The 27335-nt window shown below is 47.4% G+C and overlaps 1 protein-coding gene and 1 pseudogene across 2 annotated transcripts in view; both read right to left on the reverse strand.

The window, feature by feature from the left end:
* Positions 1 to 27335, reverse strand: part of SLC22A14 (solute carrier family 22 member 14) — a 980905-nt gene that overhangs the window by 903833 nt on the left and 49737 nt on the right. The window lies entirely within an intron of this gene.
* Positions 2361 to 3455, reverse strand: LOC131478331 (cyclic AMP-dependent transcription factor ATF-1-like; annotated as a pseudogene).

A 27335-nucleotide genomic window follows, 5' to 3' on the forward strand; every position in this document is an offset into this window, starting at 1 on the left:
AGACTCTTCACCGCTGTGAGGACTGATACAAAGGGTTATGAAGACCTTCAGCAAAGAACCAGCACATCATACAATATCGTAAAGAAGTTGGCCTGCCCTAATGATCCTTCCCGACAACGTGGAGGAATATTGGCGTTTGTGGAGGCAGAAAATTTGTTCGAAAGCAAATCAGCATCACTCACACACAGTACTGTGTATTAAATGATGCTGTGTGCAGAACTGGAATTCTAGTTCCATTTGCCTGAATTTGGCCAAAAAGAATTGTTTGAATGCTCTTCAGGCTTTTTTCACCAACCTAGAAATGGCACCAACCAGATTGCTTAAAATCCATATACCTGTATATAATCCCAGAATCTATGCTGAATGTGCAGGTTTAGAAGCTATGCTGTTGAAGGATTTAAGCTGTTACATCTTGGTGGTACTCACTGAGATAAATTAAGATTGGTAACTTTAAAAGTAAAGAGTCTTTTTTCTATGCACTTTTTTTTATTAGACACATCTACTAATATAAACTGAGAGAGCTTACTGTCAGGTCACTTTCTTGTCTTGCTTACTAAGCTTTACAGACGAGAGGGGCACGTTGCATTTTAAACACTTATAGGCAACACTGACCTGATTTGTACTGGATTTTCATTTTGTTCAGGTGAACTACGCAGCCAAACATGGTTTAGATGTTCTTTTCAGTGGGTGTTTCTTTTTTTTTTTTTTCAGTTGACAACTTCAAAAATCACACGTAAAAGACTTTGCTTTTTGATTTTTATCCCAACGGTGCTGCTTTGTCTTGGAATAGTATTTTAGAAAAGATACTTAGTGGAAATGGTATTTTGGAATCTATGAGTGTTAAATGTGGCTCATAATTTTGGCCACATCTTGTGATGCTAAATTGCATATTACACGCTTAAAAGACACAATCTCAAAGTTTCAACCTGTGATATAATTTGATAAAAAGAAAGCGGGGAAAGATGACTGACCGTGGAAGGTTGGTATATCTGAGTGTGTGATCAGATAGGGACAGAATGAATCAGAGGAGAGAGCAGGAAGTGCAGAATTGCAAGGAAAAGTGTCCGAAGCTTCTTGGGGTTTGGGGATGGAGGGGAGGGAACAACTTTCACCCAGGCAACAGAGCACTGCGAGAAAAACCTCTCAAGACAGCCTGGGGTGGTGGAAATGGGCACCAGGGCCAAACAGGGACTCAGTCAAAACCTGGCGAGTCACAAATCCATGCAGGGAAGATGCCAGCGCGAGTCTTGGCTGACCCATAAGAGATGGATGGAAGCAGAAGGACTCTTAAAACAGAACACAGATGGGATAAAAAAAAAAACAGCCCAAGGAGGAAACTAGAGACGCAGATCCGAGCAGCCTCTCCCAGAGGAGGAAATGCCATCGGGGAAAGGGCAGTTGGGAAGTGAAGGGCGTGAGTCCGAGACATACTGGGCTGGATCTGAGCCCCAAAACACACCAGGGCTCTCGAACCTGGGCCATCCAGACGGATGTCAGAATCACCCTAAACGGACATGCGGGGACCCCAGCGTCAGAGATTTCTCTCTGTGACCTAGCATCATAAGAGCAGACTCCAAAGGTACACGAGAAACCAACGCCAGGCCGACTGTAGGTGGACCCAGCGGAGGAGGTACAAATTCCAGGGCAAAAGAAAGCCACATATCCCACCACCATTGCTTGCCTGTTGGGAGGCTAGGGCAGGCACGGTGGCCCCCAGAGTGTAAGGAACCTAGGTGATGATTGCACACTGTGTAGCAGAAGCTGGGCCACACTCAATCTAGGCAAGTGTACGCTGTTACGGCATTAGGTGGTCAGGGGTTTGTATACAGAGCTGGAATTGACAGGTTTTAGTTTGCAAAGCTCCCCAACCACCTGAAGCTGGAAGGCAGGAATGCTGAGGCGCGTGAAAGCACTGTTCAGCCACAAGGTGGCAGCAGCGGACAAACACACTGGTTCCCTGGCTGCCTGATGGGCTCCAAACTCACAAAGCAGCAGACACATATGCTGGTCCATAAAACCCACAAAAACACACCAAAGGCTAATATATATATTTATTTTTAGGATTTATTTATTTTTGTTACAAAGTCAGATGTACACAGAGGAGAGACAGAGAGGAAGATCTTCCGTCTGATGATTCACTACCCAAGTGAGCCGAAATGGCTGGTGCTGCACCGATCCGAAGCCAGGAACCAGGAACCTCCTCCAGGTCTCCCACGCGGGTGCAGGGTCCCAAAGCTTTGGGCAGTCCTCGACTGCTTTCCCAGGCCACAAGCAGGGAGCTGGATGGGAAGTGGAGCTGTCGGGATTAGAACCAGTGCCTATATGGGATCCCGGGGCGTTCAAGGTGAGGACTTAAGCCGCTAGGCCACGCCGCCGGTGCCCGAAAGGCTAAAATCTTAAAACAAAAGAAATGAGGAGGGGTACCAGAAAAAGTAATTGCTCAGGTGAAAGAGCCAACACTTCCCCCCAAATTACCAAATAGTAATAATAATAACCTCAAACTCAGAGTTGCAAGACAGAGACATTGAGGAGCTACCAGATAGAAATATTAAAAAATAATACCCGCCGGGGCCCGGTATCGGTATTTTTAACTTTAGATAAGTTGCATATAAAACTTACAACTCGGGCCCGGCGCCGAGGGCTGCGCATCCTGGAGAATCGTCCCTTGCTGGGCACTGCCTGAGCTTGCCACGGTCAACGTCTGCAGGCCCTGTGTGCCATCCGTGCCCGGACTGGCTGACTGTAAGGCTCCCTGTGGGGCAATGGCCATGGACTGTCCACTGCTCGTCTGATCGGGACAGACAGAGACGTGACAGCAGACACGCCGGGGTTTTCTCCGTCTCCTTTTCTGCCCCGTGTATCTTCCCAAGGCAGGTCTATTAGTATGTTTCTGTAAGACGGCCGCCGTGCCAGGATCCCGTGGGCTTTCTGGGAGGAGCCCATGCTGTCCCACGGGTCCTGGGACTGCTCAGTGTCAGATAAAGATGATACCATGCTGCAGGATCAGAAGACTCTATAGCATCAAAATATCCACATGACCCAAAGTATTCTACAGAGTCAATGCAATCCCTGTCAAAACTCCGACAACATTCTTCTCAGAAATATTAGCGATAATAGGAAACTAATCTGTCGAGAAATGTGAGCTCCCTGAAGTGCTGAACCAGCCTGAGGTGCTGCCTCTGAAGCTTTGCTCTTGTGGGAATCTTCCCTAATCAACCTTGGCCACTGTCGCCTGGTTGCCCTCCCCCGGGGCGGGAACTTGCAACTGGCCGCCCCCGCCTCCCTCCCAGATGGCCACGAGTTCGAGGCCAGCTGGCTCCCACCCGCTGCGGCTGCAGGGGAGGCTCCTCCTGGTCCGAGGGTCGGGCAGGGGGGGAGAAGTGGTGTCCCTGGTGTCCCCCGGTGTCCCCAGGCACGACCAGCCTGAGCTGCTGTGTGCTTGGCTTGGGTGGCATGATCTCCAGCAGGCGGGGGAGGGGGTGGGAGCTAGAAACTACAGTTAAAACAGCAACGTCAGTGGAGGCCTTCTGTAGCCTGAGTGACCCCCATGTGCCGACACAACAGCCAAAGTGCCCAGGAGTTACAGCCCTGGCTCAGTCTCTGCACAGAGGTTCTGTGTTGGCGAGCCCCCTTGTGCTGCGACATTCCTTCCTGACTCCAGCTCACGCCAAAGGCCATGGAAATTCCACTACAGCTAGAAGAGATTTGTCCGTCCGCACGTTGTTGTCACTAACTTCTTGTTGCAAAGTGATAGCCTGACTTGGAATGTCCTAGGGACTCTGCTGTGACCACATGTTCCCATGAAGCTGCCAGGATTAGAACCAGTGCCGGGCCTGGCGCCGTGGCCTAGCTGCTAAAGTCCTCAGCTTCAACACGCCGGGATCCCATATGGGCACCAGTTCTAATCCCAGTGGTTCCACTTCCCATCCAGCTCCCTGCTTGTGGCCTGGGAAAGCAGTCAAGGACGACCCACTGCATTGGGGCCCTGCACCCGCGTGGGAGACCTGGAAGAGGCTCCTGGTTCACCGGATGTTGCGCTCACTTGGGGAGTAAATCATCCAATGGAAGATCTTCCTCTCTGTCTCGTCTCCTCTCTGTATATCTGACTTTGTAATAAAAAATAAATAAATCTTAAAAAAAAAAGAAAAAATAGAACCAGCGCCCATATGGGATCCCGGCACGTGCAAAGTGAGGAGGACTTTAGTCGCTAGGCCATGGAGCCGGGCCCTGTCCTTTTTCTAAAGCCACTCATGCCTTCTTGGCAGCCCTGCCTGATGGCCTCAGCTGCACCTAATCACCTCCAGGTGCAATCAGCATGTGAGTTTGGGAACAAAGTTTCCATCGTAAACTATGGGGGTTGGGGCGCACAGCCAAACCCCACAGTACTTGCTGTGTGGATAAGTTTCTCACACATCAGAGCTTTGCTGATGGAGCTGCGTCTACCCCTTGTTTCCTGCCTGACACAGTGGGAGCTCAGGCAGTGAAGGAATACATATATAATGTTGTAATCTGGTTCTTTTCTATTTCGCTTGCATTTTTCAAAAAAAAAAGATTTATTTTATTTTTATTGGAAAGTTAGATATACAGAGAGGAGAGAAGAGACAGAGAGGAAGATCTTCTGTCCTGTTGATTCACTCCCCAAGTGAGCGCAATGGCCAGTGCTGTGCCAATCCGAGGCCAGGAGGCAGGAACTTCTTCAGGTCTCTCACACGGGTGCAGGGTCCCAAGGGCTTGGACAGTCCTTGGCTGCTTTCCCAGGCCACAAGCAGGGAGCTGGATGGGATGTGGCTCTGTCGGCATTAGAACCGGCGCCCATAGGGGATCCCAGCACGTTCCAGGGGAGGATCTTAGGCCCTAGGCCATCACGCTGGGCCCAAACCCATTGTTTTTTATGACAATACTCTATAATTTTCCAGGGTCTCAATTCAACTAGTATTTGAGTCAACACAAGGTCATTTATCGTTAGGTGTTTTTAAAATGTATTTATTTATTTGGAAAGAAGCAGAGACAGGAAAGGACAGAAACAGAGAGAAAGCTTCTATCTGGTGGTTCCTGCTCCCAAAAGGTTGAAATTCTCAGGGCTGGACAGGGCAAGGCCAGGAGCCAGGCCCTGATGGAATATTCCTCAAAATGTATTCACAATAGCTAGTATGGATATTTTTATCTAACTTAATAATCTGTACCTGCGATTATACATTTGATGCTTTTATTTGAATGAAACAATTTATTACTAAACAATTTTCTCTGAAGAAAGCATATTTGCCAGGTTATCTCAGAAGCTAATAGGGCCCCACATGATGTCTTGGATGCAAGGACCCACCCTGTGTGTGTCTAGGTGTGACTGACGTCCCTGAGTGAGCTGTGAAGGGTGGAGTGCCCTGCCTTGAGTGCTCACCCAGCCGGGCTTCCTAAGGGACCCTGGACAACAGAGAGTACTGGATAATACAACACTGGGCTGAGCCCTGAGTGACCCCTGTCACAAGCTTTGATCAGGTACAAGCACTGGTTTCTGCACCGGGAGCAAGCAAGCGGGGAGCCAGAGCAGCAAGGATTCAGCTGTTTGTCTTGGCCTGTGAAAACATCACACAAAGGGCCCGGTGCAATAGCCCAGGGGCTAAAAGTCCTTGCCTTGCAAGCACCAGGATCCCATATGGGCCTGGTTTCATGTCTCTGCAGCCCCACTTGCCATCCAGCTCCCTGCTTCTGGCCTGGGAAAGCAGTCAAGGCCAGTCCAATGCCTTGGGACCCTGCACCTGAGTGGGAGACAGGAGAGGTGCTCCTGCCTCCTGGCTTCAGATGGGATCAGCTCTGGTGGCTGCGGCTGCTTTGGGAGTGAATGACCAGACAGAAGATCTTCCTGTCTCTCCTCCTCTCTGTATATCTGCCTTTCAAGAAGAATAAGTAAATCTTAAGAAAGAGAGAAATTCAATTGGTGGGCACAAAAGATCACCACAGACCCTTGGCACTTGCTCTCTGTTTAGTCCACATTTTCTTTCTGTGTTCAATAGAACGGCCTTGTCCCTGCTGCCTCGGGGGAAGCGCATCTCCCCAGGTCTGCTGTGCAGGCTGTCCTCCAGGTGACCAACGTGTGAGCCTGTTGTTCTGGGAGGTCTTCAGGTGAGCCTGCTCTCCTTCAGTGCGTTGATGGTCCCTTCACGGGGTGATGGACGCTGGGAGTGTTTCCTTGTCTCAAAGATTGGAATGTGCTAGGTGGGATCCAAACTTCACCCCAGGGCTGAAGAGGGAACTGACCCTAGAGGACAGGTGGACCAGAGTCCTTGAACTTCAGTCTAACTAATGGGATTACCAAAATAACTCCCTGCAAGCCCTGCCCAGGTGATCTGATTATGTTAATAGGCTCCAGGGAACAATCCCAATCCAATGAGTTCACTGTTGACAGGCCATGAGGGTTTCTCAAATGAATTCACAGGGCAGTGTCTGTTTCTACACAAACTACCTCAAGGTGGAAAATACCAGGGATGGGGGTGAAGCTATTCACACCACAGGGATGAAAGGCATAAACAGATGCAGGGAGTGGGACACCCCCCGGGTCTGCTTTGGATGGTGCCTCAGAGTGACAGGCAGATGGTCCAATCAGAAGAGCGACTGCGTGTGGGTGGAGTCTAGGTGGCAGTTAGGCTGTCAGTTGACAGGAAGCCCCGCCCCTTCCGCTAAGCCCCGCCCACCTCGGGTATTTAAGGCTGTTGCCAAGGCAATGAGCTTGGATTCTCTCTGAGGGAGGTGAATGCCAGAGCAGGTTTCTGCGCTGCACAGCTTCCCAGAGCATCCTGCGAGCATCCTGCGAGCTTCCAGCGAGCATCTTGCGAGCATCCTGCGACTTTGAATCGTGACACGGAGTGACAGAACACTTGTGTGAGTGGCCCTGTCATCTGCGTTCTGGTTATTCCCGCGTTTTTCACACAGACTCTCCCATAGCCTAAGGCAGACACACAGACACACACACACACACACATACACACACCCAACACACACACACAACTCACACGCACACACACACACAAACAATACACACACAAGTACACACACACACACACACACACACAGCCTCACTCTTAACGCACCACAGCCCCAACCTGGTATCCTCAGGCTCAAAATCCTTTTCAGGGACTCTCACTAGTAGATTTGAACACAGGCCAGGGAATAGCAGCTTACTTCCTGTAATAATGTCTTTCTCAGTGAAGACGAGGGACCAATCCAGTCCTTCTGCAGGGTCCTCCAGACCTGACTCCCCAGACATCAGACCAGCATCGCCCACTGGACCTCACGGGTATCCCAGTGACCCCTACACTGTGCAAACATCCCCCACAGGGAGCCCCACATATGGTGCCATATCCCCATTGGCTTCACGCCACCTGTCATTGTCACCAACACAACCATGCCCATCCATACATCACTCTCCCCCTTCTGGCACCTCCTCCCCTAGGACACCCGATTCTGCAGGGTCATCCCCAGGGCCATACTCTGAGTCCTCAGGGGTGTCCACCATCTACCACATGTTCACCCTTCCCTCCTCATGCAGCTCAACCCCTACCCGAGGGGATTGCCCCGGCTCCCAAGAACAGCTGTGCAATGACTTGGATGGGCTGAGCAGCATTACACATGACCCACCAGGGGATGCCCAGATGTACCAAGAGCTCCCCATCCAGTCTCCCATCCCCTCAGTACAAACGCAGAGGCTCTCTCCCGTGGCACCTAGCTACTCGCCAACTACGCCCACACTTCAGCCTGAGTCAGACAACCTATGCCATGGGATTCCTGCCAACTCTGGGAACTTAAGGTCTCCCAGTCCTGTGTGCATCAGTCTGTCTTCCACATCATCCTGCTCCTTGAGTAGCAGTTGTATCATTGTGGAGGAGACAGCCCCTGTAAATGAGGGAGCTCCTAGTGTGGCAGAAAATTCACCCTGTCTCTCCCCCATGAACTCTCTCCCACCACCACTGTCTCCTCTGTCTCCTAGCTACTCCCCTACCGTCCCAAGATTTCTCAGTGAGGACACCAACCAGAGGGAGTTCGGCCTCGAGGAGAGGCCAGGCTCATTGGGAGCAGTAGACTGGGCCCTCATGTCTAACATGGAGGAAATTGGGGTTCCATCTGAATGTTCTTCTGAGGGCGCACCAGAGCCTCACTCCACAGTCTTCACCCTGCCTGAGTCCCCTCACAATCCTCCCTTGGGTCCCAGTGACCCCTTCACTGTGCAAGCATCCTCCACAGGGAACCCCACATATGGTGCCTTGTTCCCATTGGCTTCACGCCACCTGTCATTGTCACCAACACGACCATGCCCATCCATACATCACTCTCCCCCTGCTGGCACCTCCTCCCCTTCCACACCCAATTCTGCAGTGCCATCCAATGCCCATCCCGTGGCACCTAGCTACTCCCCAACTATGCCAACACTTCAGCCTGAGTCGGACAACCTGTGCCATGGGATTCCTGCCAACTCTGGGAACTTAAGGTCTCCCAGTCCTGTGTGCATCAGTCTGTCTTCAATCTCGTCCTGCTCCTTGAGTAGCAGTTGTATCATTGTGGAGGAGTCAGCCCCCGTGAATGAGGGAGAACCTAGTCCTGCAGGAAATTCACCCTGTTACTCCCCCATGAACCCTCTCCCATCACCACTGTCTCCTCTGTTTCCTAGCTACTCCCCTACCGTCCCGAGATTTCTCAGTGAGGACACCAATCAGAGGGAGTTCGGCCTCGAGGAGAGGCCAGGCTCATTGGGAGCAGTAGACTGGGCCCTCATGTCTACCATGGAGGAGATTGGGGTTCCATCTGAATGTTCTTCTGAGGGCACACCAGAGCCTGACTCCACAGTCTTCACCCCGCCTGAATCCCCTCACAATCCTCCCTTGGGTCCCAGCGACATCTTCACTGTGCAAGCATCCTCCACAGGGAGCCCCACATATGGTGCCTTGTTCCCATTGGCTTCACGCCACCTGTCATTGTCACCAACACAACCATGCCCATCCATACATCACTCTCCCCCTGCTGGCACCTCCTCCCCTTCCACACCCAATTCTGCAGTGCCATCCAATGCCCATCCCGTGGCACCTAGCTACTCCCCAACTATGCCCACACTTCAGCCTGAGTCAGGCAACCTGTGCCATGAGATTCCTGCCAACTCTGGGAACTCAAGGTCTCCCAGTCCTGTGTGCATCAGTCTGTCTTCCACATCATCCTGCTCCTTGAGTAGCAGTTGTTTCATTGTGGAGGAGTCAGCCCCCGTGAATGAGGGAGCTCCTAGTGTGGCAGGAAATTCATCCTGTTACTCCCCAATAAACCCTCTCCCACCACCACTGTCTCCTCTGTCTCCTAGCTACTCCCCTACCGTCCCGAGATTTCTCGGTGAGGACACCAACCAGAGGGAGTTTTGCCTGGAGGAGAGGCCAGGCTCATTGGGAGCAGTAGACTCGGCCCTCATGTCTACCATGGAGGAGATTGGGGTTCCATCTGAATGTTCTTCTGAGGGCACACCAGAGCCTGATTCCACAGTCTTCACCCCACCTGAGTTCCCTCACAATCCTCCCTTGGGTCCCAGTGACCCCTTCACTGTGCAAGCATCCTCCACAGGGAACCCCACATATGGTGCCTTGTTCCCATTGGCTTCACGCCACCTGTCATTGTCACCAACACAACCATGCCCATCCATACATCACTCTCCCCCTGCTGGCACCTCCTCCCCTTCCACACCCAATTCTGCAGTGCCATCCAATGCCCATCCCGTGGCACCTAGCTACTCCCCAACTATGCCCACACTTCAGCCTGAGTCAGACAACCTGTGCCATGAGATTCCTGCCAACTCTGGGAACTCAAGGTCTCCCAGTCCTGTGTGCATCAGTCTGTCTTCCACATCATCCTGCTCCTTGAGTAGCAGTTGTTTCATTGTGGAGGAGTCAGCCCCCGTGAATGAGGGAGCTCCTAGTGTGGCAGGAAATTCATCCTGTTACTCCCCAATAAACCCTCTCCCACCACCACTGTCTCCTCTGTCTCCTAGCTACTCCCCTACCGTCCCGAGATTTCTCGGTGAGGACACCAACCAGAGGGAGTTTTGCCTGGAGGAGAGGCCAGGCTCATTGGGAGCAGTAGACTCGGCCCTCATGTCTACCATGGAGGAGATTGGGGTTCCATCTGAATGTTCTTCTGAGGGCACACCAGAGCCTGATTCCACAGTCTTCACCCCACCTGAGTTCCCTCACAATCCTCCCTTGGGTCCCAGTGACCCCTTCACTGTGCAAGCATCCTCCACAGGGAACCCCACATATGGTGCCTTGTTCCCATTGGCTTCACACCACCTGTCATTGTCACCAACACAATCATGCCCATCCATACATCACTCTCCCCCTGCTGGCACCTCCTCCCCTTCCACACCCAATTCTGCAGTGCCACCCAATGCCCATCCCGTGGCACCTAGCTACTCCCCAACTATGCCCACATTTCAGCCTGAGTCGGACAACCTATGCCATGGGATTCATGCCAACTCTGGGAACTTAAGGTCTCCCAGTCCTGTGTGCATCAGTCTGTCTTCCACATCATCCTGCTCCTTGAGTAGCAGTTGTTTCATTGTGGAGGAGTCACTTCCCCTGAATGAGGAAGAACCTAGTCCTACAAGATATTCAACAAATTCCTCCCCCATGAACCCTCTCCCACCACTGTCTCCTCTGTCTCCCAGCTACTCCCCTACCGTCCCGAGATTTCTTGGTGAGGACACCAACCAGAGGGAGTTTTGCCTGGAGGAGAGGCCAGGCTCATTGGGAGCAGTAGACTCGGCCCTCATGTCTACCATGGAGGAGATTGGGGTTCCATCTGAATGTTCTTCTGAGGGCGCACCAGAGCCTCACTCCCCAGTATTTACCTCAGTATCCTCTCACTATGCCCCCTCGTGTTCCAGTGCCCTGTCTGCATTGGAACCCCGGTGTTCCTCTCCTATTGCCCCTGGCGCATCACTGCCATCCCTCCTTCTATCTCCCATCTCACACTCCTCTCCATGTGACTGTACGGTTGAGGAGAAGTTTGCTCTCCTGTCTCAGGGACCTGCCGTTCTCTCAGGCCTTTCAGATGCTTCTTCCACCATCACCAGTGTCCCAGCACTCTCACACATTAATCCCTTTCCTGTTTCAACTAGCTACTCCCCAACAATGCACGGATTTCCACCTGAGTCAGACCACGTGTTTCAGGGGACTGCTTGTGAGTTGGGGCCTTTAAGGTCTCCCTGTCCTGGGTCCCTCAGTGTCTCTTCTATCTCACCCTCTTCATTGCACACCAACATGACAGCTGAGGGGGAGTCAGCCCTCCAGACTCAGGGAACTTGTGGTGTTTCCAGAACTTCACAATGTTTCTCTCCCCCGCCTGTCATCCCATCACACCTATCTCTCAGTCTTTCTTCCATCTCTTCTTGCAACTCTCCCACTGACCCCACAATTCTGGGTGAGTCAGCCCTACTGAACTCGAGCAGACTCAGTCCCACAGAGATTTGGGGGAGCTCCTCCCCACTGTCTGCCCTCACGTCTCCAGCTCTCATAGATGCTTCCATGTTGCTTACCAACTACCCAAGTGACCCCATGTGGAGCACGGCTTCCAACCTCCAGGCTCAGGCTGCACTCTCCTCTCCTCATTTCCCAGGGGAGACTGCCCACCTGACAGGGCCAATAGCTGCACCCCTGGAGGCCTCTCTCACTTGCTTTGCCACATCCACTCCTTCTTTCCCCAGAGTCCTTGGAGACTCTGCCATGCCCCACCTCGACGCTCAGAGTCATCCATCTCACGGATTGCTTCCTGAGAGAGCCACACACACCCACAACCCCAGTCCCAGTCTGGCCTGCAACAGAGACCATTTCAGTGGTCGCCCTCACACTCACAGCTGCCCTTCCACTTGCTACTGTCACGGGGTGGCTCGCAGAAGAGGTGCTGGTAACAGGCAACCTCATCACCCTGGCCCGTATGCTCCTTGAGCACCCAGGGTCATCTCCCTAGCCAGTGACTACCAGTGCCCACACAGCCAGCTAACGTCTTGCAGGTTTTGTCTTTTATGGATTGGATATGTTAGACTGATTGAGTTGGTGATGCTAAACCCACTTTGAAACTGGAGGTTCTATCCTAGATGGTCTTGTTCTTCCTCTGCATGCCGTACAGAGGAGCGCTCCACACTGATTCCGATTTGGAAGTCCTGATTGCCAGCAGTGCAGAGGAGCTCATGCTGAAAGACCGCTCAACCCCAAACTACAGAAACACGTGGTGTATATGTTGGCAGGATTACAGAGAAAGATACCCATCCCTCTCTAAGGTCTGGCGATCTAAGTATCCATCTTGAAATTCCTTCAGAGTAGAATGAGTTTTTCATCTCAGAACCAAGGAGAAACGATGGAATAAGGCATGGCTTGCAAATTTGTTTTCTGAGTAATTAACTGAGAACTTAAGAATTTATCTGTTGCATATGAACAACCTAGGAAAACGTTGACCAAAGTGTCCAATGTGTTCTACAGATGTTAAGACTTGAGTACATGTATGGGAGACATGTATCTCTTACATTTATGTACTTGAATGATATATACACTATTTAAGAGTAGAAAATGATAGATCAACATGGTTATAGTTTCAGGTATGAAATCTATCAAGCAAATGTAGAAGCTAAATGGGATTTGATATTGAATGTGTAACACAAGAGTCTATTGTTTACCCAGTACATTAGAGCACAAATGTGTCAATGACCTAAAAACATTTTGATTTCTTTCTACCATATGTCCCAAACACCCTATATGTCACATGAATTACAAACATTTTATGCTACATAGCAGTTTTAACTTATGATTGTTCTTTTTTAGCCAATTAGAACGTGTTTCTTCAATAAATTTTACCATGTAGAAACACAGTAAGCACACACACAACACACAGAATATGACAGAACAAGTAGTTCTTGTAGTATACATATTGTTAAGTTTTTAGTTCTTTAGGTGATGTTTTAAAGTGACCACCAATTGACACTGCTTTTATTAGTGTGAATTAACCCTATTTACATGGTTGTGTTTTTTAAAGAAGAGTATGAAACTGTAATTCACAAAATCTTTAAGCAGCCATGACTGAAGCATAAACTCCTGAACCAACACCAGGAGGGAAGCGTTGACTCCATGGAGCGTTTGGAATGCAGCTGTAGGCTTTTAAAGCCACTTGCAGTTTTCTGACCTCAGGGCCTTTACTTTTTTATTAAGACAGTAATTAAAACTGATAGCAATGCATGATTGTCAGACTTTATGATATTTGGACATTTGTATGAGAATGTTTCATATTAGTATAAGTTAAAATGTGCCCCCACCTGGCGTCTGGGCAGTACCTTTGATATAATCCCAACTGCCTCATCATGAACTTTCTCGACAGGCTGGGAAATACAGCCTTGGACTGTATTTGGGCTTGTCTTACAACTTTTGTTGAAGTTTGATTGCAAACTTTGTGATTTTTTTTTTCTGACTGGCTTGTATAATATTTTGAGTTGTCTTCAACTGAATAGAATTATTTTGAAAATATTCAGTTATTTGAAAGAGAGAGATTTCTCCCATCAGCTGGTTCACTCCTCAGATGCCTGCTACAGTCAGAGCTGCCCCGAGCTGGGAACAGGGATGGTAGGGACCCATGGATTGGAGCATGACTGGCTGCCTCCCAGAGGGCACATTAGCAGGCAGCTGGAATTAGGCCTGCACCAGGAGCACAGCCCAGTTCCTCTGAGTTGGGTTCACATATTCAACGGCACCTTAACTCCTGTGTCAATGCCTACCATTGCTCCTACCCTCACATCAGCGAAATGCATACATGTTTGTCCTGCTATTGGTAGTGTCTTCTCCATGCAATGAATGTGCGTGGCTCTTGCAAGTTTGGGCATTGTATTTCTTTAAAGGTGATCTGTTAGCATTTTTATTTGTTTTGTAAATGCAGTCTTTATTTGGACTTGTGGAAAATATTTACATTTATCATGCTTTCTTCTGAGTTGTTCTCTAGTATGTGTTTAAACCATCATGTCCATTTAATACATGTTATTGATTGTTTTGTCGATTTCACTTTTTTCTAAAAACTCAAGGTTTGAAAAAAATGTCCTACATTTCTGGTACTTTTATTTGAAATATCATACTTCTTTAAATCTTTATTCATAGCAAATTAGCAGGTTTTGGCTATCCAACAAAAAAGGGCCTAGAGAATACATAAAAGATTGTCTTTTTAAATTTTTATTTTTTGATGATAGTGACAGAGTTGATCAGGGGGGGAAGGATCAACTGTTAGGGGAAAGTGGGTGATATGCAAATTCTCTTCCAAATTCTCTTTTTCTTCTTCCTGCATCTGGCAGTAGGGAGCAGAGAATGGGAGAAATCACACCCAGCCTCCCAAGTGCCCCAGTCCCCAGGGATGGGTAGCAGCCACCATATGTGAACCTGAGGTCCTCAATGTGGAGTGCTGTTCTAGGCAAACATCCCTTCATACTTTGTCTCAAAATTGCTCTAGTAAAAACCAACTCATCCATGCCACATGCAAAAGAGCTTTTTTTAAAATTTCACATATTTTATTATTATACCTCAAATACCAAAAATGATAGAAGCAACATACAAAGTAAAATTATAAAGCAGCTTAACACATAAATAAAGATAGATTCTTGACAAAATGTCGTTAAGTATTGCCTGGCAAAATTTAAAATGATAATACATCAAGACAATATATTTTATTATCGCTTAAATGGAAGGTTAGTTCATCTTCTAATACCTATCGAATCAACAAAAATATTATCACAGCAAATTGGCAAATAGAAACCATGACCATCATCATCATCAAAGAAAGGGTCTTTCATACAATTTGAACACATCATTTTTAAAAAAGAAAATACTCGTATTAACAGGACATAATATGATTAAACCATCAAAGAAAATGACTTTTTTTTTGAGAGCTTTTTGAACTCAAGTCTCACATCAATCATGCAGCAAAGCATATTTCTTTTTAAAATTATGTTGGTCTTTGAATTTTGAGTGATGCGGTACAGTTCCATATAGACTGTGGTTTCTCTCTCCCAAACTCCCACCTCCCGACAGATTTCCCCGGTTTTACTACAATGGTGTAGTCCTTTAGAAGGAATCATCATTCTATCAGTCTCTTATTGAAGTGCACCCCGACATTGTTGGTACAGGCAATGTCAGACAGTCCGGCATCTCATTGTCTACACATGTCCAACAGTTTTGTTGGGAATCCATCTCTCGTCTGGAAGCAGGGATGCATGGCTACTGAGTGGCACATTTTTTCATGGTGCTGTAATTTGTTGTTGTTGTGGCTGCTGTTGTTCTTACTCATTCCAATTGTTGACTTGCTTCATGACTTCTCAATTATGGAAATGTATAGTGATAGAGGACTGGGCTCTACCATATCCAGATGTGGGGGTATCATGCAAGGTAAATTTCCACCCATGATTTCAGGTTGGTTGTGGCCGTGCTGCTTAGGCTCCTCCCATGGTGTTTTTGGTAGATAGGTTGGGTGTTTCTCAGTTCAGATCCTTTCACGTGTAGGCTCGTCGACTGTCAGGGTAAGGTCATGGTTCTTCTGCAGCTCAGTATTTGCTAAGTGAGTGCTTTGTAGTAGTGTTCAAACAGTTGTTTTCAGAAGGTCTCACCTTCTTTAAAACTTTCTGAAAAGTATAAAATCTCAGTTTGGAAACATTTTATTGAACGATTGATTAAAAGTTATGCAAATGATCCCTTCCTTTAAATACGTTAACATACCACCACGCAGCCTCTTCCACACTTCCACATCTGTGCGTGTGTTATATAATATTTAGATCTCCTCAGAGCTTGTTAAACATGACCTCAAGAATCTGAAATAGTTATCAAGGACTTTTATTTTAGAAAGAGGCAGCTCTGGACTGAAATCTAATTAAAAAAAAAACACTGAATTAGATATTTGTGGAAGCAATATGTTTGCTTCAGTAAGCCTAAAGGAAATAACAGCACTTGGTCAACTTAGTTTTCAGTTTTAGAAAACTAACATTTTAACAATATTCATTACACCCTACCATGCTGCTGAGTTTAATAATATTCATAGTATTACTCATGATCGTGTCTTTAAAGGAGGAAAAAAAAGCAAAAAGCCTGAAAAAAAAAAACCTAACTTGCAGCTTGAGTTCAGAGCAATAAGCATTTTTTTAAATGATTTATTTATTTTTATTGGAAAGTCAGATATACAGAGAGGAGGAGAGACAGATAGGAACATATTCCATCCGATGATTCACTCCCCAAGTGACTGCAGTGGCAACGGCCGGTGCTGCACTGATCTGAAGCCGGGAGCCAGGAACCTCCTCCAGGTCTCCCACACAGGTGCAGGGTTACAAACCTTTGGGCCATCCTCCACTGCCTTCCCAGGCCACAAGCAGGGAGCTGGATGGGAAGTGGAGCAGCCAGGATTAGAACTGGCGCCCATATGGGATCCTGGCGCATTAAAGGCGAGGACCTTAGCTGCTAGGCCACACTGCCGGGCCCACATTGTCTTTCTTGTTTCAAATGTACAGCCGACTTCAGACCTTTGGTAAATGTTTTTAGAGCTTTTATTTGACAGTTTTCACTTGACAATGGATGTAATGAATCTGGTGTTTCCAACCCCTTTCTTCACCTCTCCTCTTGTCTCTCTCTGACACTGATAACTTAGGGTGCACAGTTTGATTTCCAGACCTTAACGGTGTGGCTAACTTATTAGCCTAATTATCTCCTCATGGACATCACCTTAAAACTGTCAGGATGTGTCCATGACTACAAATTTCTAGCTCAGTGCATTAAAGCATTTAGGGATAGAATTGAACATCCCCTCGGCTGACATCCAAGGCTGCCTCTGTGGCCCACTTCAACCACGGCCAGAAGAAGAGTAGTGAGCTAGACAACAGGAGGCCTGGTAATGTGGCTTTTTGCAGTAACCTGTTCTCAGGGAGACCCAGCAAGGCCAGTCCACGCTCTGGTCACACCTGCTTGCAACTTGGGAGGCCAGAAGACCGGGCAACCAGCTGCCAAACAAAGCATCTTGTCAGCTCTGCCAAGAGCCAGGCCACTAGGAATGGGACTGTCCTGGGGGTCAAAGAATCCCTGGGTTAGGACCATGGTGGGCCACCAGCTAGAAAGCCCTTCAATCTGCCCAGCTGCTGAAGTGTTCGTTGCCATGGAGAGACGGCCTACAGTCAACAGCATCACAGGTAAAGCTGTATATGGCCTCCCTTTCAAGGCCAGCTCTTTCTGTCCAGCCAGGCAATGGGAGGTCAACGGGAGGTCAACGGGAGGTCAATGGGAGGTCAACGGGAGGTCAATGGGAGGTCTCCCCATGGAGTTCCGCACTTCCTTTATGTTGTCTCTTCCAGCACCCCACATGAAGAGATAGATGGTTCTGGGCCTCACATGTACCTATCCAACTTCACAATTTTTCTGGGGGCATCTAGACTTAAAACTCAAGTGCACATGTATGTAAGACATCAGAAACAGTGTTTGCTAGCTGGCACTGAGCCTTGAAGGTCACTGTCAACTGGAGCCCTGGCCTTACTGTAGGCCCTTCCTTTGCTCCTGCTGAGCTCAGAAAGACCAAAGCAATCACCCTAGCTCTTGCTGGCAGCCAGAGTCCCCATGAGCAGGGGGAGAAAAAGAGCATAGGACCAAGAGCAGGCTAGTTTATCTCCACTAGAATACTCTCAGAAACTTTTCTCTTTCCCACAACCATCTATGTTATTTTGTTGCTTCTTTTTGTATCTTGTTTCTTTCTTAAAGCCTTTCTAGACGGTCTTCACCACTCGTTCACACATGTTGCAGCCCAAGTCTCCCCACTAAGATCATAGAGCAAAAGGCTGGGATATTGGGGCTGAGTACAAGTGACCCTAGTTCCCTGCCAAAGCCAAATGGACACTCCATCCGAAGACGGTGGGAATGCGGAATCTGCTCAGAAGGTCAACACTTGCCACAGTGATCCATCTGCCAGCACAGAGGCACCCCGAGAAGCTCCTCAAGACCCACCCTCAGAGACTGCATATCCCAACGAGCTTCAGGAGGAACTCCAGCCATCCTTTCAAAGGGACTTTTGATAAGTAACCCCTCCCTTCCCTCTTGTGTCACCACTCAATGTGTAGCCAAACCATTAACCAGTTTGTTTTGCAGGGCTAGCAACCTCCCATTCTTCCCCCACCAAACTGAAACCACCACCACCAAGAGAACACCGTGCCCAAACTCGGCTTGAAGAATCAAACGGGAGAAATGTCCTTGACTCCTACTGGCCTCCACAGTCACCTGACCTCACTCTCTGTGGACTGTGGGCGACAGATCAATGCGGGGCCCTGACAGTTGCTGCTACTTTTCATTGAAAACCCGGACATCACTCTGACCCAATTACCACCACTCAATCCGGCCTCCTTTCTCCCAACCCCTAAGGAGCCACTCACTACACACTCCTGTTCTCAAATTACTGATTTTGACTTGTCTCCTAGGGACAGCCTACAGGATGAACCTCTCCCATCACCTGATCTCACACTCTTCGTGGATGGCAGCTCAGTGTGCAGGCCTGATGGACATCACTGTGCGGCCTATGTGAGAGTCACCTTGGACTCCGTGCTTGAGGCACAGTGCCTCCCCCGAGGACCTCCTCCCCATAGGTCTGAACTGTGTGCACTGATTCGGGCATTAACATTAGCTCAGGGAAAACGAGTCAATATCTACACTGACTCCAAGCATGCTCTTATCATTGCTCACCCACATTCAGCCATCTGGCAGGAGAGAGGATTCCTCCCCACCAAGGCTAGTCTTATTGTTAATGCCTCTTTGATGAACAGATTTCTCCAAGTTCTTGGCCACACCTCCTGGTGCCATTGTTCCCATCTAAATCCTTTCCAAACCTCTACCTCATCTCAGTGGAAGGTGCAACAGACAGGGCCTACCACACTAACCTTTCAATGCCAAAAGGCCCCCCCTGTCTCTGAACCTACTACTTATAATTCTCTACCTCACATTAACCAAACAGACGAAATAATTCACACAGTTTAAGCAGCAACTTTAGTCTCAATATTGGGGGATCCACACTCATGTCATGGCTTATTCCAATACTTGTTCCACTAGTAATTATAGGTCTCTTATGAACTATTGCCCCTTGTTTTCCAAGGTTCATTCAGAAGAAACTTCATAAAGCCCCATGGACTGCCTTCAACTAGATGCTGCTCCAGCCCTACACTCTGGTGCCCGTGGAGCCTCTTCCGGACCTCACTTAGAGACTACGACCCCTTTCAGCAGGAAGCAGCCAGATGGACTTCGTCGCCCTCTTTCCTATTACCAAGAGGCTGGAATGATGGCTACCACGGTGGCCGGAGATGGGTGGAGTTTGCCTCCCACCAAACCTGGAACGGATGGTGGAATTCTGGCCGCCCCCTCGGGCAGTGAGACCACCGTTGCACCAGTGAGGGGCACAGACTCATGTCCCCCCACCAAGAAGGGCCGAGGCGACCCCTGCTTCAGCTTTCACGTCATGGACATTTTCAAAGGGCCCCTTCCCCATCTCTTCCATGCTCTTCTTCCTCTGCAGCCCACGCCCTCCCGAATGTCCTTTCTGCTGCATGGGGAAGGGAAGCCCATGACCGTGGTTCCCTGAAATAAAGGCCATCTAAATTCTTTTCATATATTTGGCTGAGTTATCCTTTCTCTGGTGGTCGGGGAATCTAACATTTGGTGAGCGGCGAATCTAACAATAGTTAATGCATGGATACACTCAACTCAAACCTTCAGCACTGGTTTTATAAGATTTATTTTATTTTTATTGCAAAGTCAGAGATACAGAGAGAGGAGAGACAGAGAGGAAGATCTTCCATCTGATGATTCATTCCCCAAGTGGCCGCAACATCCAGTACTGCGTGGATCTGAAACCAGGATTCCTCCAGGTCTCCCACGTGGGCACAGGGTCCCAGGGCTTGGGGCCATCCTCGACTGCTTTCCCAGGACACAAGCAGGGAGCTGGATGGGAAATGGAGATGCCAGGTTTAGAACCAGTGCCCAAAGCGAATCCCAGCGTGTTCAAGGCAAGGACTTTAGCAGCTAGGCCACCGCACTGGACCCAGCATTATTCTTCCTATAAATAGTTTGTAATATCCAATAAAACCATGTTTTTCCAACATGAGCTAACTATCCTGTTAGAGGGGTAACAAAATCACTGAAATGAGAACTATTGTTACATTAACTTGAGGAAATGTATTTATTTAACTGGTTAGGATTTTGACTTCAATAACTGCATGCAATTTGTTAGTAGGCTTGTGAGTTTTAGAGGTTGCATTTTTAAACGGTTACACTGACAGTTCAACATTCTAGGACTAGCCCTAGTTTTTCCATGAATTTCAAATTTATGTTTGGCAAGCAACAGGAAATTAATCCATGTACAGTATTGATTCTGAAATAGCATTTCAGACTTGGTGTTTCCTGATTTTAGTAGCATTCATGTGGAAGTCACTTTCATTGAAAATAGATAGAGTCCAAACATTTGGGGTTTCTCCCATGATCCATAATCTTATGATACAAATATGATAACAGGCTGATACTAAGACTCTATGGTCATAAACTCAACTGGACTGTAGTCAGTTTTCTTGCTCCATTAGGAATAGTGTATCTGACAGTATGAAATGTTATGTGTCTGAAACAAAGCCATTGATTTCAAGATGACTGCTAGAGTTTAGACTGTCATGAGAAGAGTTGACTTGCTAAGCTCCCTGATAATTTGTCAGAACATGTTTTGTGTATTTATTTCCATAGAGAATTGCATATTTTGGTGCTCAATTGCTCCAGCCAGCAGAGCCAGTACCGTGGACAGGGAGAGGGTCTGGGGATGAAGCCCCCACGGGAGACCAGTGATGGTAGAAGTCTCTGTGAAGTCTCCCTTCATTGCTCCTTCCTCTCTCCTTATTTACTCTCCCCTCACCCCACCCCCACATCCTCATTTAGCAGGAGACTGGATACAAATGAGTCCAATTAGTCCAGGTGTTTTTAGCCACAAGCCCAGTTCCTGTTGCTGCCCAGCTTAACGAGCGCTAATTAACTCCTTAGCCCACAACACTCAATAGATCCTAAAATACATGTTTAAGCTTCAGAGCTTCTCATTCAGCAAATGCCAATACACTTGTTCGGTTTGCTTGTTTGTTGCTAGAATTACAGCCTTTTTTGTCCAACTTGTTCCTGTTTGGTTCTCAGGTTGGGAGCTAGAAATGCTGTAGTAAACTCTATATTGTTCTAATTCTCCCTGATGGCAATTGTTTCAGCACCTGTTTCCTTCTTTCAAAAGTCTATTTTGCATCTTGTTTTCATATCTGGCCTGGTGTTCTATTTTACAGTCACTTCCTTTATCATGGCCTTTTACTTCATATTTATGTTTGATATTTATTACCTGCTATAAATTATAGCAATAAATGGTCCATTTGTATAGATTGAGATTATTATTTACTATACTGATACAGCAATTAAGAACAAAGCAAAACAAGCTTTGGAAGCTCCCCAACCAGGCCAGTTTCCAGCCAGTGTTAAGCATGCCAGTGGTTGCTCTGGGTCAGCTCAGCACATCCCATAGCCTGGTGCGCCTCCTCCATTGTCTCCACCGGCCCTCCTAAGCCATCCAGTGGGGTCAGAATTCCCACAGGGTTTGGCCCACACATCCCCGACACATTCTACCCCCGGGTATGGTTCCCGAATGCCAGTCAATGTCATGGTCCTGCCTATTGTGACCCATCTGCTGAACCCTCATCCTGTTAGGCAATGGGGACAACTTGCTGGACAAGTCTGGATTTTGGCTCTTGAATGAACTGGAGGTCGGTAATCCGCATTATAAGGTGATTTCAGGTTCTTCAGAGGAAGATCTAGTGCCATTGAGAATCTTTAGGACTCATTCATGTCCCCAAAGCACTGTGGGTTCAGGATGGAGCTACCCTAGCAGCATATCAAAGAACCAAAATTCCAGAACTCCCCAGCCGGGCAGCCAGCGGGTGGAGCCTGGCGCCAAATGGCGCACTGGCCGCCCAGGAGCCGCTCGCCACATGTACGTGGTAGCAGGTGCGTGTGTTCCAGGCTTGAGGCGTGGCCATCCCGAGGCCCCCTGCAGCAAGGTGGCTGCTGGAGGCTTAACTCCTCAGGTCCCAGTCCCGCGCCTCCTGTAAAGTTTTTTTTTTTTTTAAGTAATATACTGTAAGTGACAGAATATATTTCATTTCTTTTAAATGTAAACAGCTATGTCATGGTTTTCACAACTCAGGATGTGTCAATATTTCATATGACTGCACCACATTTTAATAATCTGTTTTTTCCTGTAGAATATCATTTGGTAGTTTTAAGTTTGTGCGATCATGAAAGATATTACTGAATACTCAGTTACATAATTGTGGGAGAAAATACTCTACATTAAAACTCCCCACATCGGGCCCGGCGGCGTGGCCTAGCAGTTTAAGTCCTCGCCTTGAATGCGCCGGGATCCCCTATGGGCGCTGGTTCTAATCCCAGCAGCTCCACTTCTCATCCAGCTCCCTGCTTGTGGCCTGGGAAAGCAGTCGAGGACGGCCCAAAGCTTTGGGACCCTGCGCCCGCGTGGGAGACCTGGAAGAAGTTCCTGGTTCCCAGCATCGGATCGGCGCGCATCGACCCGTTGCGGCTCACTTGGGGAGTGAATCATCGGAGGGAGGATCTTCCTCTCTGTCTCTCCTCCTCTGTATATCTGACTTTGTAATAAAATGAATAAATCTTTATAAAAAAATAAATAAAACTCCCCACATCAACAATGCTCAACTTTCCAAACTGCTTGCCTTTAATTGTATCTTTATGGTAATGTGTATGTGTTGTAATTTCTCCAAATTCTCAATAAATATAGGAAGGTCTATTTCTTTGATTTTTTCCCCATTTGATTGGATATACAATGTAATAATGCTGTCCACTCTTCCAATTAAGAAAATAGTTTCTTTTTCCATGTACAAAAAAAAATTGTTTTAAAATTTAATCTAAGGGCCCGGTGTGGTAGCCTAGAAGCTAAAGTACTTGTCTTACACGCACCAGGATCCCATATGGGTTCTGGTTCTAATCGCGGCAGCCCTGCTTCCTGTCCAGATCCCTGCTTGTGGCCTGGGAAAGCAGTCAAGGATGGCGCAATGCCTTGGGACCCTGTACCCATGTGGGCGATCCAGACAAAGCTCTGGCTTTGGATTGGCTCAGCTCTGGCTATTGTGGCCACTTGGGGAGTGAATCAACAGATGGAAGATCTTCCTCTCTGTCTCTCCTCCTTTCTCTGTATATCTGACTTTCCAATAAAAATCAAATAAAACTCTAAAAAATGAAAATAAAAGAAATGTCAATGTTGCATAGAAATGAGTCCTTGCACTCCGCTGCAGCTCCGTGGTAACATGCCTAGGAGAGCGTAGGTGAGAGTTCAGATACTCGGGCCCCTGTCACCCTGTCGGGGATCTGAATGGGCCGCCCAGCTCTCAGCTTTGGGGAGTGAGTCAGCCAATGGAAGATTGTCTCTCTACCTCTCTCTCTCCTTCAGAAAACTAAGTACTGGAATCCTGTCATAGTCCTATCTTTTATTCTGAAAAAGAAAAACAAAAATGAGAGTTTCCCCTTACTGGATTGTGGACGAAGACTATTAGCACATAAGACTTTGTAAAGAGGGCCCGGTGGCGTGGCCTAGCGGCTTAAGTCCTCGCCTTGAATGCCCTGGTATCCCATATGGGTGCTGGTTCTATTCCCTGCGGCCCTGCTTCCCATCCAGCTCCCTGCTTGTGGCCTGGGAAAGCAGTCGAGGACGCCCCAAAGCATTGGGACCCTGCACCCGCGTGGGAGACCCCGAAGAGGTTCCAGGTTCCCAACTTTGGATTGGCGCACACTGGCCGTTGTGGCCACTTGGGGAGTGAATCATCGGACGGAAGATCTTCCTCTCTGTCTCTCCTCCTCTGTGTATATCTGACTTTGTAATAAAGTGAATAAATCTTAAAAAAAAAAAAAACTTCGTAAAGAAATAAATACATAAATAAATGGAGAATTGAATAAAGGCTAACATGCTCATGAATACAATGACGCAAGCCATGTGATTAATCATCCTAAACCGCTTAGGAAGCCAAAGTACTGAAAAAGCCCTCAGGAAAGTGATGCTTGTTTGTGGCGCTGGAATCTTTACAGAAAGAGAACTAGTTAAAAGTGTACAGATTATATAAATTCTCTGTATGCTTTGACATTAGCAAACCATTCATTGGTCTTTGTGGGAGCACATTTCAGACATTAAAATGTGCACCTGGCCAAAACAGACACAGTTAAGAATTGTGTTGCTAAGCTGCCTTTGGCCCCACTTGCTGTCCCCTGGAGCTGTCCCAGTGTCAAGCTTGGCTGCCACGCTCCACTGCAGGGACCCTTCCTTCTCCTTTACCTGACGCACTTCTGAACTTGAAAATGAGACAACAGCATTTACGGAAGTTATAATGAACTTTAGCTCACAGGCAAGTGTTTATTCCCTGTTATTACAGAAATAAAAGATTGAAATTAGTTTTAGTCAATGACATGCCAATGCAATGTGAAGAACAATTTTAGAGGTAAATTCTTGGCATCCTTGTCTCTGCACCATATTCTAGTGAATTCAATAATTTCATGTGGCATATTAGCTCCATGGCATTAGCACCTGCAGGACCTCGGCTTGTTTTAAATCCAAATTAGGGATGTGCTGACCTGTCACAACTCCTATGCACAAACTACACTGTAGTTCTTCACACCCCTGTGAGTTCATATCAATCATTTGGAAATAATTTTTTCCCGCTCAGAATGAGCAGTCACTGTTACTTTGAATAGTAGCACTTAAACTGGACTTGATCCAAATTTTCAGCAAGCCATTTGATTCATTGTGTCACAATGCAATTGATTTGCAAAACCATATTTGTTCTTTTGCTTTTGAAGCAAGTGCAGTAACGTGTGCAAAGATTTCAGTAAAATGTTAAGAAAGCTTCCTCAGATTTATATTTAAATTCTTATTATTTCTTGTCTTCATGTTTATTCATTCAGTTACCAATAATCAACTTTGTTGTGTTTTGGAGTTTTTAAATCACTTCTGTTTGAAAGCAGATACACAGAGAGGAGAGACAGATAGAAAGATCTTCCATCTGCTGTTTTACTCCCCACGTGGTTGCAATGACCAGAGCTGAGCCAATCCAAAGCGAGGAGCCAAGAGTCTCCTCAGGGTCTCTCATGAGGGTGCAGGGTCCCAAGGCTGTGGGTCATCCTTGACTGCTATCCCAGAGCACAAACAGGGAGCTGGATGGGAAGTAGAGCAGCCAGGATACAAACTGGGGCTCACATGGGATCCCGGCGCTTGCAAAGCAAGGACTTGAGTCACCAGGCTACTGTGTCACGCCCACACGTTGCCTAAATGACTTTTTTTTTTTTAACATTTATTTATTTTTATTACAAAATCAGATATACAGAGAGGAGGAGAGACAGAGAGGAAGATCTTCCGTCTGATGGTTCACCCCCCAAGCGACCGCAGCGGCCAGTGCTGTGCTGATCCGAAGCCAGGAGCCAGGAACTTCTTCCAGGTCTCCCACATGGGTGCAGGGTCCCAAGGCTTTGGGCTGTCCTTCCACCCCCTTTCCAGGCCACAAGCAGGGATCTGGATGAGAAGTGGAGCTGCCGGGATTAGAACCGGCGCCCACATGGGATTCCGGCTCATTCAAGGCGAGGACCTTAACCATTATGCTATTGTGCCGGGCCCTCATGATTATTTTTTCATTTTCTTTCCCTGCTTGCTCCTCAATGGCTTTGTCTCACAACTCTGAGTTCGAGTTTAGTTTTTGGTCATTTTGGGGAGGAATGCTGCCCCTTTCATCTGAATACTTACTTTTCCTGCTAGCTCTCCGCACTGCTTTGTGCTTTCTTGTCATTTTGAAATTTTAGCCTCTGCTGTGCTTTTGGGGTGTCTGGGACCCCTGTGTGTGTGCTGCTCTGTGGGTGGTGAGGCCCCTCAGACTGCCAGACAGCAAGGGTGTTTGTCCGCTGCTGCCACCTAGTGGGCGACCGGTGCTTTCACGCTCCTCGGGCATTTGCGTTTCCCAGTCTCAGGTGAGTGCAACACTTTGCAACCTAAAGCCTGTAATTCCCACTCTGTGTGCAAGCCCCCTGTCAGCCTTGCACTTTAGCAGCCTCTGCTGCCTGCTGTGCAGTTGTCTAGAGCCGGAGAGGCCCAGCCACTGCCATACAGGGTGCAGTCCACAGCTAGGTTCTCTGCAGTCTGTGGGGGCACCGCACCTTCCGTACTGTGGGTTTGTTTGGTCCTGGAGTTCTATACCAGGTACACTTTTCCCTTAGCATACAAATGTGATGTTTTATTGTAAGTACTGAAATTGACTTCACTTGACTACCCATTTCATATAGAATAATAGATTGCTCTACTCCAATGTCTAAGGAAACTAAAGTATTTATGACAATACAGTTCCATTTCTAATTTCTCCCTCTCTGTCCATGAAGTGTTATACGGTACGTCTCCACCAAGAGCCATGTTTCCAGGCCACTAAGGACTTTTACGCTGCTAAATGGTTGTTCTTCATCTGATTTCACTGTTGTTCTTTTTTTGTGTTTCCCTTTTCCCTCCATCTCATCTGTAAAATGGACATTTTTCTCTCAAGAAAGTTTTTCCTGTTCAGGAAGAATTTTTCACCTTTCTGTAGAGAGAGGCACAATGAAACCAAAGAGTGATCCAAGGAGCCTTCAAAGAAAAAGCATTGAGAAAACCAACATCTCAAAGATGCTAAAGCGTTCACATGAAATCATCTAAAAATGATCTTAAGGACAGCATTTTCAACAGCATTCTTCTTATTACATTACCAGGAAGGGACTGGATTTATGTACTGCACAGGTACAGTTTGAACAAGACCCCCTCACTCTCCTTACTCCCCTATTCCTATCATCCCACTCCCTTCCTCTGGACTCCGGATGGGTTTTTGCTAAGACATCATTTTAATCCACTCTATACTTACAGGTTTTATCCACCACAAATCAAACTTTAAACAGGTAAAAAGCAAGAAAACCCTAATTCCCCTGGAGTATCAACAAAGACTAGGACCAATAACCATATACCAAAATGACCCATTTAATTCTATAGATATTTGTATTCTATCTTAACTGCCACGTGTAAGGGGAAACATATTTGTATGTTTAGGCCTGGTTTATTTTTATAAGAATAGTTTCCAATTGCATGCATTTTGTTGCAAAAGGCTTCATTTATTTTTATGGCTGAGTACTCCACAGTATATATAGAACACATTTTCCTTATTTAATCATCAGTCGATGGATATC

This window comes from Ochotona princeps, chromosome 30 (genome assembly GCF_030435755.1).
Source record: "Ochotona princeps isolate mOchPri1 chromosome 30, mOchPri1.hap1, whole genome shotgun sequence".
In the NCBI taxonomy this organism is placed as follows: Eukaryota; Metazoa; Chordata; class Mammalia; order Lagomorpha; family Ochotonidae; genus Ochotona; species Ochotona princeps.